At 35.6% G+C, this 17,128-nt stretch overlaps 2 long non-coding RNA genes across 2 annotated transcripts in view; both read left to right on the forward strand.

The window, feature by feature from the left end:
- The window catches only part of LOC147843146 (uncharacterized), a 321,579-nt gene that overhangs the window by 88,209 nt on the left and 216,242 nt on the right, over positions 1-17,128 (forward strand). The gene's annotated exons all lie outside the window — the stretch shown is intronic.
- Positions 9,194-11,687, forward strand: LOC147836085 (uncharacterized). Its single transcript, XR_015496666.1, has 2 exons — positions 9,194-10,588; positions 11,511-11,687. It is a non-coding gene; the product is annotated as an uncharacterized LOC147836085 (long non-coding RNA).

Raw genomic sequence — 17,128 nt, forward strand, 5'->3', positions numbered from 1 at the left:
ATTTTATGTTAAGTAAGTTATTTTATGTTAAATTTTATAAAAAAGGAGTTCCACAAGAAAGCAATCCATCAACCATACTTGTTTCTCTTTACACAAATGAACTTAAGATCCAGGATTAAGGTTTTCATGTATTAAATATGCAAATAATATGGAACTTGGATGGTTGAACAAAGCTGGAGTAGAGGGGGATTTATTAGTTCATTTATTTCCCTTTGGTTTCGTCCCTTATTTCTCAGAAGTTCCTTTTTTACACTTACCAGCTGACCGTTTACCTCCATGTGGACGGCTTTCCCATTGTCACCAGTTTGTCTAGTTAGCTTACTATGTAGGTCGATGGACTTGAGACACAGAGAAGAGCTGACCATGACAATGAGGTTCAAGTACAGCAAAAAATAGTTCCAGAAAGTGGGTCAGACAAAAACAGAAGGCAAAAGTAAGATAAACAAGTAAATAACATGGTGAGAATGTGATTAAATATTAAAACATGATAAACAATGATAAATCATACAAGGGCTTTTCTTTTCTGGATTGCTTTTAAAAACAGTCGGTTCATTTTAGGGAAGTGGGTAGGCGGGTCAATTGATGCTTTTGAAAACACTATTGGTTGGGTTTAGGGAAAGAGAAAGGTGGGTCAGTCGATCGATCAGTCAGTCAGTCAGTCAGTCGGTCAGTCAGTCGACAGTGGCCTCTGGTGGATTTACAGATAAGGAGCAGGCACAAAAGGCACTAGCGAGAGAAATCCGAGATCTCAAAAAGTGTACACAGTGGCCTCTGGTGGATTCACAAAAAAACAAAACCTGAGTAAAAACAAACCAGCAAACTTCTTGCTGTGAGGCAACAGTGCTAACCACTGAGCTATCATAACACCCCAAGAGGGAGCTACCTTGTATTATAGTTAAAATAAGTTCACTTGAGATAAATAATGATTATTTTTTATAAAAAAAAAGAAAAAAGAAAGAAAGAAAGAAACCAAAGACATAGTTATCAGCAGTAACAAACTATTTTTTTTTTTCTCAAGAGCTGAAACCTCTGGTTCTTGAGGGACATCAAATAGAGACACTTGGATGTTTTAAATATTTAGGAACATTTGATGATAGTAAATTGGCATTTGCTGGAAATGTAGCATGCATTTAAAAAAAAAAAAGCAATGCAGAGATTATATATTATTAGGAGGTTACAACAATTTGGTATGAGTCAATATATTTTTGAGATGGTGTGTAAGAATTTGTTCAAAAGTATTGTGAGTTTTAACATGATTGCATGGTATGTACTGTTTAAAAACCTGTGTTTAGTAGCAAAATTGTCAGTGCAATTGTAGATAAACCACAAAGACCGCTAAATTAAATGTATTTAATGAGAACTAAACAGAAAGCACATCATTATTGAAGATTGTTCTCACCCCAAGATAAAGATAAAATTCAGATTTGGCCATCAAAAAGACATTTTAGCCAACCTCAATTAAAGAAAAAAATGTGTATGAAATACTCTTTGTGTTGACTGCCATAAGATTTTTAAATACTGGCTTTCAAGTCTTATGGGGCTAATTGAGTGATAAGAGATAATAATGAATGTATTTATGCTACTTGTTTATGGTGAGATAGTATGTGATGTGAATGCTGATATAATCATGTGGTGAACCCCAAGATAAATTTCCACTTGTGGAATAAAGAAAGTCAAAGTCAAATATATTGACAAAGACTGAAGTTATTCATAAAGCGTAATGGGGAAAAAACTGTGAAAGAGCAGAAGCAAAAACCTTGAAATGGGAAATTAAGATGCTGCATACTTTTTTTTCTTTCAGATTTATATTTCTTTGTTTTTGTTTATTAAATGTTATATTAAGTTTAGTCATGATTGTTATACACAACAATGCAATTTCCATTCCAGATCACATTAATGCATGCCAGCAGACAAGCAGCGCTGAGACCGTCTATGAATTTTCTGTTCTGTCTTCATTTTCCCACAATGAGAGCAGCCAACGTGCACAGACAAATCAGATTAATACCTGCTTTTCAGTGCTATTAATTTGGACACACATTTGCTATTTCCGAAACTACTTTCAGGCATAATAAATCACTTTGCTTGTATGCGTGTAAGGAGGCACGTCCAAATTTCATATTCATTAATGGAAGCCCACACAAATGTCAAGACAAGCTATTTTGCTCGTGTGAAAGACACAGTCCTCAGCAGACTAAATAAATAGATCAGCTCAGACATTTTATTTATTTATTTATTTATTTATTTATTTATTTATTTATTTATTTATGTTTTGATGATTACTACTGTAATGAAGTGAAACTTGTGCTCTCTTAACATGCATTAAAAGTCTAGCCGCAATAGTGCAGTAGTGACCATGAAGATGTTTTTCATTTATAAGGATCAAAAATGCTACTAATAGGTTTTTATTATTGTGTTTCCTGCACAAAAAGGTGCAGGAAAGTTTAATTAATTAGTAATTAAAAAAGGTCTGAATTAAAAGTGTATACAATTTTGCAGACACCCCTCCACATCATTGAATTCAGGTGTCCAAATTCCTTGAAGTACATAAACCAAGCGCCTAGGCAGGCAGTCAGTTTTTTCAGTCATTTGTGAAAGAGTTCAAGGGGTTTACTGTGATAGGATACTACATGTGCAATAACTGTCAACAAATTAGTGAAATTTTCCCACTAATAAATAGTCCACCTCCAACTGTTGTTGTGCAATTATTACAATATTGAAAAACCAAAGTAAAAAAATATATATATTGCGATCGTGATTTTCGAAAGTATTAAATCACTTTGTAAATGTTGATTATTACCATTTGATGAGTCCCCATACAGTTTGATGGAACACTTGGACCCGGAAGCCGTTTCGCGTGACGTCACACTTCACAAGCAGATAATCTCCACTGTCTATTTCAACAATGTTTATAAGCCATGGTGAGCGTTTCTCTCTTTTTCCCGCTGAACAAATTTGACCAATTGCAATAGACTTGGTTATCAGACGCTAAGGAGGGGTTTGGGAACAAATGAATTGCTAAACAATCTTACAGGAGTCGTTGGGATAAAAAGGTAAAAGTCAATGCATATTATAAGAATGAAATGAAAGTGTGTTTTGACCTTGCATGCAAATCAGCCTGTTGTGGAAGACCCCCCAAACCAAATATGACATTTTTTAAGGCAAAATAGGGGCTCTTAGATAAATATATAACATATATTTATTTACTGCCTAATCCAGAAGGTTATTAATGACATCATGGAGATATTTGTCTAAAAAATGTGATTAAACAAGTGCATGACAAGTGCATTCACAATGATTCAGAATATTATCTGAATCTATGTGTTTCTATATGTTTTCTGATCCACCACTGTGTTTCTAAGGTAACAGTGTGAGAAGATTTCATCTAGCAAAACAACCTTCACCATATGCATAACATATATGCGCATTTCCCAGCAAACTTCAAATTGGATGACCCTATTTGAGTTTTTCTTGATCCTTTACACTCAAAAAACAAATTTGTGGATCATATTTTCAGCATTTGCATTTAATGGAGGTGTATGCACTTATCCTTTCCAAATAATGTGCAAGTTTGGAAGCCGGCTATACAGTGACATTTGCCACAGACATGAGCTATACAAATGCAAATGTAATCTGCCTGTCCTCCTTGAGATCCTAATTGTTTGCAGCTGCAGTCCAATCTTTGGGATAAAAGCAGTATGTGCGTCTATTGGAGTCTGTGCTGACTGGAGACCAGTCTCTCACGAAGGCATATCATTTAACCATTTCTGGCGCGGAGGAAAACAGATCAATGTCAACACCAGACGACTGCACACTAATCCATGGATTAGACTGAAGGTCATCTGGCTAACATTACTAAAATAAATAGCTTAAAAGTTCAGGTTTTGGTGTCACAGGATTAAAGAATGTCTCAAACTGAATGAGGTGAATTGTAAACAGAAACAGTGAGTACTAAAATAAAAGCTCAGCAATTTTACACTGGTTACAACGACAGAGTCGTAATGGGTTTCATTGAAGCATGTGAAGTACATCAATGATTAATAATTCAGTGGGATGGAGTCAATTATTTATTTTTTTATTAGATTTACATTTGTATATCTTGACAATTTTTCAGGTTTTGACCCTACAACTCTCTCGTGTGGTGAACTACAAGCACCAATTAAATTCAAGCAGACAATATTATATAAAAGCATAACCTAAGTATTTAATGGAATACAATGTAATACGGCAATAATAAAACTCACACTATGACCCATACTCAGAATTTGTGCTCTGCATTTACCCATACAACTGAGCACACAAACACACATGCTCAGGGAACACACATCAACTGGACAACCATTATTGTGGGGCCTAGGGAGCAGTTTTGGGATTGGTGCCTTACTCAAGGGTCTCATCTCAGTCGCGGTATTGAAGGTGGTGAGAGTACAGATCATTTACTCTTCCCACCAACAATCGCTGGCAGAACTGAGACTTGAAACTGCAACCTTTGGGTTACAAGAGCAAATCTCTAACTTTGACTCTTGAACTTTTAACAAAAGAAAACAAAACAAACAAAAAAATAATAGTTTCTAAAAACTCATTCATTTTCTTGTCGGCTTAGTCCCTTTATTAATCCGGGGTCACCACAGCAGAATGAACCGCCAACTTATCCAGCAACCCATCTCTGGGAAACATCCACAGACACACTCATACACTACGGACAATTTAGCCTACCTAGACTGTGAGGGAAACCGTAGCACCCGGAGGAAACCCACACGAAGGCAGGGAGAACACGCAAACTCCACACAGAAATGCCAACTGAGCCAAGGTTTGAACTAGCGACCCAGCAACCTTCTTGCTGTGAGGCGACAGCACTACCAACTGCGCCACTGCCTCGCCCCAGTTTCTAAAAATGTCTCATCTTTTTTTCAGCACTGATAATAATGTAAAAGTTTCTTCATACCTTATATCCATATATATGAATGATTGATCCATACTTTTTTTTTTTTTTTTTTACTTTCAGGGTTCCTAAATGTGTTGACCAATGTGGAAATCCTAAAAAAATCTGAACCAATTTTTTTCAGACTTGGAATTTATTTTTATATATATTTTCATTCATTCATTCATTCATTCATTCATTCATTTTCTCTTCGGCTTAGTCCCTCCATGTATCAAGAATCGCCAAAGCGGAATGAATGGAAGCCCTTCCAGCACCGGGAAACACCCATACACTCCCACATTTACACAATACTCTTTATGGACAATTTAGCTAATTCAATTCACCTATACCGCATGTCTTTAACTTGTGGGGAAACCGGAACACTCGGAGAAAACCCACTCCAACACAAGGAGAACATGCAAACTCCATGTAGAAATGCCAACTGACCCAGCTGGAGCTTGAACCAGCAACCTTCTTGCTGTGAGGTGATTAAGCGCCCTTTATATAGTTATTACTATTCGATGTTGGTTGTTAAACATGTACCTGGATTTCTACTATACATATTAATTCGCCTCACTTCACCTTTGTTTTACTTTTGTTGTTCTAATGCCAGCACATAATGTTTCCTTACAACATGCAGTTGTTTTGTCATGAATGCATCTGTGATTTTTGAATGAATCATTTGAGAAAGAGATTTAGTGACTCATTCACAAGAACTGCCATTTGTTTAATTCCTAAATTGATAAGTGTTTTAAATTGTGAGTTGTTTGATAGAATGACTCAAATGGCTTACTCAATAAGACCCTCTTTTGCTTCTACATTTTGGTGGTTTTAGTTTAAAGTGTCACTATTTTGGCAATATTCAAAATTATTTTAAACATTGCATTATAGAATTGTAATATATTGTGCTGATTTAAAAATACTTATTAATAGTTATTGGATGTATAATTTTAACGAAGAATGCACTGATATAATATAAATATATTACAATAAAAAGTAAAAAGAGATGCTGATAAAAAAATAATAATAAAGATAATTGGTTTATAGTTTATAGCCTTTACTAAAACTGTATATATGTATTAGAAAAATAAGCAACACATATGTCAGGGAGATGATGTAAGTTTAAGCAGTAATGGAAAGATGATACCCAGTTCAGGGACTTACTATATAAGAGAACTATCGGGAGATGGGCAAAGGGCAAAACTGCAGGGCTAGATTTACAGAAATCATATTATGGTAGTAACATGGGTCCCTCAAGAGTCATGAATCAAGACAAGGACATGTGATTTAAGTTATAAAATATGTTTTTTCTTTTTTTTTTTGGTAACACTTTATTTTGATGGTCCATTTGAGTATTAGTAGACTGTCTGCCCTAATATCTGTTGATATACTGCTCCTTCAACAGACAGAACCCCGACCTAACAGTCTACTTCTATTCTAATGAGAATTAGTTGCAGTGTAGCCTAAAATTCAGCAAACTGATCATCAAAATAAATTGTGAACCTATTTTTGTTTATTTATTTATTTATTTATTTAATTTTTAGAAAAAATAATACAGTATATTATATTAGGCCATGAATCTGTGATCACTGTTTGTTAGTCTGGCGACACAGTGGCACAGTAGGTAGTGCTGTTGCCTCACAGCAAAAAGGTCACTAGTTCAAGCCTCGGCTGGGTCAATTGGCATTTCTGTGTGGAGTTTGCATGTTCTCCCTGCGTTCGCGCGGGTTTCCTCCAGGTGCTCCGGTTTCCCCCACAGTCCAAAGACATGCGGTACAGGTGAATTGGGTAGGCTAAATTGTCCGTATGTATGAGGGTGAATGAGTGTGTGTAGATGTTTCCCAGAGATGGGTTGTGGCTGGAAGGGCATCCACTGCGTAAAACGTGCTGGATAAGTTGGTGGTTCATTTCACTGGGGTGACCCCAGATTACTAAAGGGACTAAGTCGAAACGAAAATGAATGATTGAATGTTTGTTAGTCCTATTGCAATTAAATTGGAAATGTCCTGGAGAAATCCTGGAAAATTAAACATGACATATATTAAATGTACATTATTCATTATTAATTACTTATTACTGATTTGATTTATATTACACTATACTTCATAATCCTGTTTCACATGCAATTACTACATTATCAAAACCATAGTCATTAGTTATATTGTTGTTATCCAGTTCTTTTTTTTACTGTAAGCAGGGATGGGCAAAAATACATTAAAATGTATTTTAAAATAAAACATAATAAAATAAAACAGCTTTACACGCATCAAAATAAACTACAATATATGGCAACCACAAATGTATCAAAACAAAATTTATATTTTGCATTTTAAACACACTGCAACAAGGGACAGCCGATCAGCTACTGGTATTTGAAACTGCCAATGTATGACTTATTTTAATGTTGTTAATGTCTTATTTTCTTGGCATCTATATTGGCAATTAATCTACTATTATTTGTGCAGTTTACTCATTCTCCCAAGAGTTTTTCAGTTCTTCTTTAACTAGGTCTCAGTTTACTTTTAATGAACACCAGTACACCATCTCTTCTATTTCTAAACTTCCTCTGCATTTCCGTCTACAGCACTGAGACTTCATGCGCCTGTTTTTGAACTGATTTTTATTTCATCTAATTTCTTAAGAAAATATACCTATGCATTGTACACTACACTGCCATTATATAATGGTATAGCAAATTTTGAGGGTTGGTCAAAGGGTAGAATTTGGGTCACCATGTAATTATAGATACAAATACTATAAATGTAAGATGCAATTACACATGTATTTTTAAACATACAATTTCAGTCAGTGTCACATCTATGCATGTAGGTAAGTATGTTTATGTATTATTATTATTATTATTATTATTATTATTATTGTTGTTATTATTATCATCATCATCATCCACACATCATCATCATCATTTCAGAACATAATAAAATGCACATGTATAACTCTAGGATGCATGGGTAAAATTGCACATTTATATGCAATAAGAGAAAGAGTAAGTGAGTGAAAGCAGACTGCTGTGACGGTAGTCTGCTTGTGGTCAGTCATACGGCTTCATGTGGGAATAAGAGAGAGATGAATGAATAGGGGACAGCGACAAGGGCAAAGCTCAAAGGAGAGCAGCATGAGACGAGTGGAGCATTTCAGCAGGGCCTGCTTCTCATTAACATTCCTCTACATTTAGAAAAGCCACACACACACAATCAGCCCTATCATCATCACATATGACCTCGTTTTTTACAACTTTGCTCGAACAGCTTAGCCAGTTTGAAGCAAGAGGAGAAAAAAAAAAACTAATCTTAGCATAATCTGAAAGCTCGACCAATTTATTCCTGGAACTGATTCATTAACAAGATGTCCATATTTCTTAATTAATCCCTCAGATATGTCAGATTCAGATGTTTACACACAAGCAAGCAAAAAAATATCTAGAAGCAAAATGCCACAAATGAATACTGTAAGAGCAAAAGCGCCAGTCTGTTTAATGAGAGCAATCATAACACTAAACACACCACAAGGCGTCGAGTCTTATGATTCCAGTCCAGCCATTCTGCTGTTTTAATGGCGTGGTCGAAAAAGGATGGAGCTTTTTGTAATATTTAATTGCTGGTTATGTGTTGCGGTATATAGGCAATTTAAAACTTGTTTCCGGAAAGTATGGCCGTTCTGTAAGTGTCTGTGACCATCCCTGAAAACAGATGACTGCCTGTGTCCGTCGCAGAGGGTGTGCATCTTCATTAATGTCCAATCAAAATCCAATTACAGCCCCTATCGGTGCAAATTAAAGCCGTTTGCATTAAAATGCTACTGCGGCCTGAAATATTTCCAATCACTGCAACGCTTGATTATCACTCTGTCAGGATCAGCCTTTGGAAAATTAAGTATGGCATGTTGGGGGTTTATATATTCCCCCGCCCGTTTTCCCAGTGGCCTATTTACCATAAACTGTGAGAACACAAACAGCAGAGAGTATGGCGAAATAAATAAATAAATAAAGTAATACAAAGTCTGCCAGCCGGGACAAGGACATGCCCATTAACCAGATGTCCCATGAGTGATGTCATCCAGTGCCCTCAGCAAGGCCAGAGTTCCCACGGGCAAAGAGAGCACTAAAATCCCTTAGTTCAGATCAGGGCTGGAAGGGGTCGAGAACTGTGGATGTTTGTATATTACAGTGCTGATTAGAGTGTGCTATAGTGTGAGTGTGTGTTTATACATACAGTAAACTCCTTAGCAGTCATCGTAACCACCTGGTCAACCTTTTACCCACAGGCTATTCCTATAATTTTAATTGCTTATTACTATTTTTCAAAGTTGTGTCAGTATATTATTCAATGCAAGCGTGGGTCAATTTATTTTTTTTTCAAGAAGCGCACTTTAAAGGGTTAAAATCAAAATGATTAGCCCTCCTGTATATTTTATTCCACAATTTCTGTTTAACAGTGAGAAGATTTTTTCTACACATTTCTAAACATGATAGTTTTGATGGCTAATTTCTATTTTATTTTTTCTTTGTCATGGCAACAGTTCATAATATTTACTAGATATATTTTAAGACACTAGTATTCAGCTTTAAGTGTAATTTAAAGGTTTAACTAGGTTAATTTAGTTAAATATATGGCATGTTAGGGTAGGCAAGTTGTTGTGTGATGATGGTTTGTTCTGTAGACAACTAAAAAAAAAAAAAAATTGCTAAAAATTGCGGTTCCACTTTATATTAAGTGTCCTTAACTACTATGTACTTACATCAAAAAATAAATACAATGTACTTACTGTGTTTATAATGTATTTGAGAACACTTGTGGTGCATTTGAGTTGGCATAGAGGTTGGGTTATAGACAGGTTTGGTGGATTGGGTAGGTTTAAGGGTGGGTTAAGGTTTAAGGGATGGTCAACAGTGTATTTACAAATGTAATTACAAATGTAATTACAGATGCAATTACATACATGTATTATATCAAGCATAAGTACAAAGTAAATACATGCATTTACACAGTAAGTACATTGTAACAAACTATTAATTCCTATGTAAGTACATATTAGTTAAGGCCACTTAATATAAAGTGGGACCAAAATTGCCAAAAGGGGCTAATCAGTTTGACCCTAAAAGTTTTTTTTTTTTTTTTTTTTTTTTTAATGTATTTTTAATTAAACCTTTTTTTATTCCAGCTCAAATTAAACTTAAAAAATGATTATTGGAAATACTGTGAACAATTCCTTGCTCTGTTAAACATCATTTGTGAAAAACAGTACACAGCAAAAGAAAGTCCAAAGCACTGGAAAAATGTGGAAAAAATATTTTAAAAAAGCATTCATGCTATTTATGGCTATTCCGTAAATCAGGGTAACCCTGATGAAGGCAAGTGTTTGCTGAAAAGGTGCAGTTTAAGGAATAGCCATGTCATTAAAAGCTTTTTAATATTTTTATTTCTACATTTTTTGGGTGTCTTGGTCATCCTTTTGCTGTTTATTCAGATAAATCCCTTACCCAAAGAGTATTGACACAGTAACTACCAGAACCCCTAGTTTTTCGAGTTTTGTTTTTTGGTGATGTTTTTGCGATGAAAATGGCTGTTTTTGTGGTAGTAATTCCCAAAAGCTTCTTTATTTTGGTCCCTGTCTAAAACCGATCTAAAATGGTTGGGATGAAGCTAAAGGAAGGTCATATAGCTCTTATTTTTATTCAGGATCTTACTTTTCTTTCTCAGATTTCACTCCCCAGAGCATGTGACAGCATGTACCTCACTCAGGACGTGCGTCACACCCCATTCACACAGGGCGTCAGCTTCAACGCTTTATATTCACTTTGAATGGGTGATGTCAAGCATTGCCGAACTGCATTGTGGATCCGAAGGGCACCGCTTCAGTGGCGTTGCTTCCCCTACCGTAATACACCTAAAACATGGATTGTTGTAAAACTCATCAATAGCAGGGAAGCATTTTCTCTTGTAAATTGCAGGGAAAGAGTTTAACGAAATCATTTATTGATATGACATACCCATCGATGTCATAATACCAGCCATAAATGTAAAGCAATGTTCTTCAATTCAGTAACGTCCATCATCCTTAAACTAATCTCTATCATTGTTAGTTGCTTGCTTTCTTAGTTTTTTTCCATTGCTCTTTTTTTAAGTTTGCTTCAACTTTCTTTTCCAGTCTTAATCGCGTCAAATGCACAAAAGGCCCAATTCTTGCCACAGGATGTCTATTCCCATCTTTGCATGGACTTCACATGTAAATCACTCGCACTACATCCGCGTCTGCTTACTGCATAGGCTGCAAAACAATTCCGCTCCCTTTTCGTGTAATGTATGATTGTGAGGGCTCAGATGAGGCATCATTTTTCATTAAAAAGCTTTTTTTTTGTCATTCTTTTGTTATTTATTCGAAACAATCCCTTACCCAAAGATTATCGATACATTAAGTAGCTGAACCCCTAGTTTTTTGCAGTTTTTTTTTTTTTTTTTGGTGATTTTTCTTGCGATGAAAATCACTGATTTTGTGGTAGTAATTCTCAAAAGCTTCTTTATTTTGGTCCCTGTCTAAAACTGATCTAAAAAGGTTGGAATGAAGCTAAAGGAAGCTCATATAGCTCTCATTTTTTATTCAGGATCTTACTTTTTTGCAAAATCAAAAAAAAAAAAAAAAAAAAACTGAATAAAGCTACCATTGAGGGTAACTGAATAAAAAAAAAAAAAAAAAAACATGAGTAAAGCTACCCTTGAGGTTACCTGAAAAAAAAAAAAAAAAAAAAAAACAACTGAATAAAGATACCCTTGAGGACATTTTGTTTGATTTTGAATCATTTGTGAAATATTTGAAAAATAAAAATTATAGGAAGGCAATTAATTTTGACTCCAACTGTAAGTATAGTTAATGCAATTACATCAATGTTAACGAAAAACTGTTACTAAAACTATTAACAATTACATAGTTGTTCCTAACTGAAGCATTAAGTATAGTGGGGTTTGGGGTTTGCTACTGAAGCAGAAGCTTCCCTTGAAGGACCATTGCAACGTATTTAATTAATCGATCTAATCAATGACAATTGTATTAGAGCTCCTTGTGTATGGTATATGGTAAAAGCTTGTGGACACCCAGACAACACACATAGGCTTGCTGAGCATTTAATTTGAAATCAGTTGAAATTAGGGGTCTGTTTCTTCCTAACAGCTCTACTCTTCTGGGAAGGATTTCCACTGGATGCTGAAACAAGACTGTGTTGATCTGCATCATATCGGAAAACCAGTCTCTGATGCTAGGTGATGGGTCTGTTTTCATTAATCTCAGAGTTGTGTATGCTGTTCAAGTCTGGGACATTGTTAACATGTCTTGTTTATTATGTGTGTATTTAATATATTATTATTATTATTATTATTATTATTATTAAAGTTATTTATATTTTTAGTCAGAATTTTTTCATCTGTTTTGTTCTTATTTACAATTTGGTCTCCTTCCTTCCTTTCTTTCTTCCTTCCTTCCTTCCTTACTTCCTTCCTTCCTTCCTTCATTCATTCATTCATTTATTTATTTTCTATAAAGCTTCAAGAACTGATTGAGCTTGAATGTCACTGAACGAACATCACAATTAATCTACACTGGTTTTAAGGACCCAGCCAAACTCATTAATTATGAGGACGTGTCCACATACCCTGGCCATGTAGTGTATCATTATTGGCAATATGGCATCAAAAAATAAAGCACTGGTAGTTTCCCAGTGGGCCGGAAAGCTCAAGGTGGCCGCTAAGATTTTCGTGCATGTATTTTCACTGCTCTCCACTCTTCAGTCACGCTTCTGTCAAACGATGATGGAGTGACAGTGAAGAGCCTGCCTTGGCCCCAGGAAGCCTCTCCCAACAGCTTCATCATCGGCAAGCCTAAATCATAAGAAAGCCCTAAAAAAAAGAGTAAAAGCTAACTCTGACACCCTGGTTGTCATTTAATCTGGTTAGCTGTAGTTGACAACAATCATCAAAAGTCTCCTTGAAACAAAGCAGAGAGAAGGTGAACTGTCTCCATCGCTTCTTTCACTCATTCATCAAGCATGTTGGGAATGGCCACGGGAAGCCCCTAATCTCCTCCTATTCTCATTTTGAAACTCTGAAAAAAAAAAAACTAAATGTTGAAAGAATGTGTTTTTTATTGCTTCCATCTTACATCAATTTGGAGTTTTTAATTAAGACCACATGTCCTTGAGTTTATGTTCGGGTCATTGAATAAAGTAAAAAAACAGAATGTCTAGACACCTTTTTTCTCACTGAAATCAGGTTGGCTGTTTTTTTTTTTTTTTTTTTTATTCTTAGTGATTTATTTACTGTATAAATCGTTCCTTGGTTGATGTGGCATGGCGGCTCAGTGGTTAGTATATAAGTGAATCGAATGAACTAAGTTGGCCATGAGTGTGTATGTGAATGAGAGAGTGTATGGGTGTTTCAGAGTACTGGGTTGCAGTGGGAAGGGCCAGGCATGGGGGATGTTACAAAAAAAAAAAAAAAAAAATACGATATCATGTTTAAATCATTCAGTATAATTATGTATTTTTCTTATTTACTAAAACAATGGACAAACTTTTATTTGAAGTAGTGATTTTTTCTTTGTGTTGTATGTGCCTCTGTTTGTTATGGTTCTCGTTTCTCCACCGCTATCCGCTCTCTTTCCGACATGGTTTCATTATGAGTGCACAGGTGCGGTGAATCAGGTGTCGACACGTGGAAGCTTGCCGGTATGTTGGTGAAGTCCATTTAAACCAGGCTGAAACATCGTTCTGAGAAACTTGTGTTGTATTTGCTAAGCGGAATTGTTGAAATTTAATGTGGAGTGTTGACTATTATTGAGATCAATACGGAGACATATTTAATGAGTAGGGTTCCCTTGGATTTAAGTTTTCTCATGTTTTGTGGTTACTAGTAGGGAGGAAAGTAATTGTTGTTTAATTTGTTTTATTAAATGTGTAGGTAATAGTTTTTTGTTTGTTATTTGGGCTTTACCTCCCGCAAGATTTTTTTATGTCTACTTTAAAGTTAAATGTCAAAAAAATTGACTTTATGCTATTTTTTTGGTCAATCGTCTTTGTTGTTTTTTCTTTTGATCGGGAGATGAGACTGCAAAGTTAGAATATGTTACAGGTATCGGTAACTATTGAATATGTTTTAACAATCCATTTAGTTAAATAAATTAGTTTATTTTAATTTACCAGCATTACTAAGCAAATAGTTTTAATAGTCCAAAACAAAAATATTTAAACAAAATGTGTCATCTCTTCGTAATAAAATAAACATAAGTGTTAAAGAGACTTGATAAACTTGATAAATAAAATGTTGCAAAGTGTGTGCAGTGGTAAAGATAGATCAACATCAGTAAGGTGTCAATAATAATGATAAAGCAAACCTCAAACTCTGTCGCCAAAACAAATTATTATAATCAAATCTGAGCTTTCAAGTAAAGGAAACAACCCTTATTATTTAAATACATATTGCAACATTACCCCCTATACTAAAAAAAATATCATTCATATGGGGAGCTGGTGGCTGCAATGCAGAAGAAAAGAAACCAAAAAGCCACTCTGGAAATATATATATATATATATATATATATATATATATATATATATATATATATATATATATATATATATATATATATATATATATATATATATGCTTTATTTACAATCTCTTCGCAGCTGCTATGCGGCACTCATTATCATATATGTTGCTATTCTGACCAGGCGCTATAGGTCCGCCTGGCAAATGCACTTGTGTCACGTGTTATCTGTTTGCACACCCTGTGCGCGTCGCTCCCATGAGCTCGTAGTGCAAGTTCTGCTTCTCTATTGGAAATGTCAAACTTACACCATAAGCTTATTGGCATGCCTTTTAAGGCTTGCACTCAACAGTCAGTTATGTGTAAAACTTACAGACATCATACCAAAACTTCATACCTTTTAATATATCATTATTGGCAATGGTGTTCGATCAATAAATACCAATACTGACCTTATGCCTAGGAAGGGCATCAGCTATGTAAAACATATGTCAGAGTAATTGGTGGTTCATTACACTTTGGCGAACGAAAATGTTGGGTGTTTCATTGTTTAGAAATTTATCAACTAGTCAAAAACTAATCAGATGCATTAATAGGGTAATTGGAATAGTTGAATTTTTTCCTACATTGCATATAGAATGACTTACGATCAATAATCTATTAAATTTTCAAAATACCAACAACGGTTTATGCAGTTATGTTAACCGGTTGAGAGTCTGTTTGCTCCACACATAAACAGCGACTGTGAGGATTTGCTGATATTTACATTGAATCAGCCTGGACTTTCAGAATGAGAACAAGCAAGGCATTGTCAGTCACATGACCTGTGCATGAGGGGTGGGGCAGCGAATGAGGCAGCGGGCATGTAATCAGACAGAAAGAGCCATGGGAACGCTTGTGTCTGTTTATTATGTTCACTTAACAAAGACAACACACAATGCTATTGTACAAACTTGGGTTAAGACCAATTTTTCTAAATATACCTCTTTCAAGCTACATTCACACAGAACACAGGACACACAGAACTACAGCATGTGTTGACACCTCAGAAACTGCCAACTTAGTGATCACTCACTGTATGGCACCATTTTATTCTAACCTCCCAAAACACCTTAGCAACAACCAAGAAACCACTGACTGCATGACAGCTTCCTAGCAACAATTTGAAACGTATTAGTGACCACTAACTGTCTACCAAGATGCTAATAACCATTAAAAACATTGTATCAACTATTCTGCAAGTCAAGTCAAGCTACCTTTGTTTCTGAATGCCTCTGTATACAACTGGTTGTGTCAAATCCATTGTATGTGGATGAACAGGAAAAGATAACAATATTTAATTATGTTTTACGTATTCAGCATATCAGGGTAATACTGATTAATTCAAAATAGATTCTGTTCAGTTTAATATGACTGTCACTGTTGAAGGATAAACCACTGCATAGCAGCTCCATCAACCGCATATAAGCAAGCAATAAATGACAGTGGCGAGGAACCAAAACTGCACCAATTGACAGAAATGGAGAACAAGCCAATGGTGAAACCAGACATTCAGTAGATCAGTTCTCATCTGGTCAAATGGAAAAGAGGCAGACCTGCAGTCTAGAAAGACATCTGTAGCCTTGAGAACTCTGAGTGGTCTCTATGGTAAATGTGCAAATTCATGGACTTCAGGTAGGCGTTCGAGTGAAAGGATCTATGTAGAGACATGTGCATCACTGAGGTTTTTGCTGGGAAATAGTGTTGTGGGATTGATTCATCAATGTCCTCACTGATTGTGTGGTTGCTGTGTTGAGGTTGTCCTCTGTGTATTTGGTCTGGATATGGACTTGATCCAAGATTATGTGAATCTCAGGAAAAGCAGACACATAAGTCTAGCATAAGCCATAGATGTCATTCTTCTTAGAATTCATTGACATTGAACATGTTTTTTTTTTCTTAAAAAAAATTATGAGATGTGGTGCTTAGGAATGGGTTTAAAAAGTAAAAAGCAATTGCTTGAACATGTTGTAATAACCAACCCAGGCTCATTCTGAAAATGTACTGCTACAATATATACATGAATGCCAAATGTTCCAGAAGGCACTTTTTTTTTTGCAGTTTTTGTTTCTGCAAATCCACCAGAGGCGACTGTGTATGCTTTTTAAGATGTCAAGTTTCTATCACTAGTGCCATTCGTGCCAGCTGTACTTGAATAAATCCACCAAAGGTAGCTGTCGACTTATTGATTGACTGGCTGACCCATTGACTGACCCACCCTCCTCCTTACCTAATTCCAACCAATAGTGTATTCAAAACCACAGGTTGACCTGCTCAGGGCCGGCCTGTAACATAGGCAGTAAAGGCAAATGCTAAGGGCGCTGTACATCAGGGGGGCGCCAGAAATGAGCGTGGTTAAGTTGGTTTTGTTTTCGATATTCCTGATACATTCAGTGATAGACGGCAATAACTCGAAAACCTGTTACTCTAAAAATATCTAAAGTGTGTTACTACTAAAAGACAAAGCTGGTTATGTTTCACAGCTGTCTTTTTTTTTTTTCGCTCAACTTTACGACAACTGCTTCGTTTAAGCGCTCGCAAAATGCGTTCAGCCGGGAGAGCTCGCGCCGAGCGGCTAAGGGATCGTTGGAAAAGTTCTTCTTTTTCTTTTTTTTTCTT

This window comes from Danio rerio, chromosome 7, assembly GCF_052040795.2.
Source record: "Danio rerio strain M-AB ecotype USA chromosome 7, GRCz13ab, whole genome shotgun sequence".
NCBI classification, from domain to species: domain Eukaryota; kingdom Metazoa; phylum Chordata; class Actinopteri; order Cypriniformes; family Danionidae; genus Danio; species Danio rerio.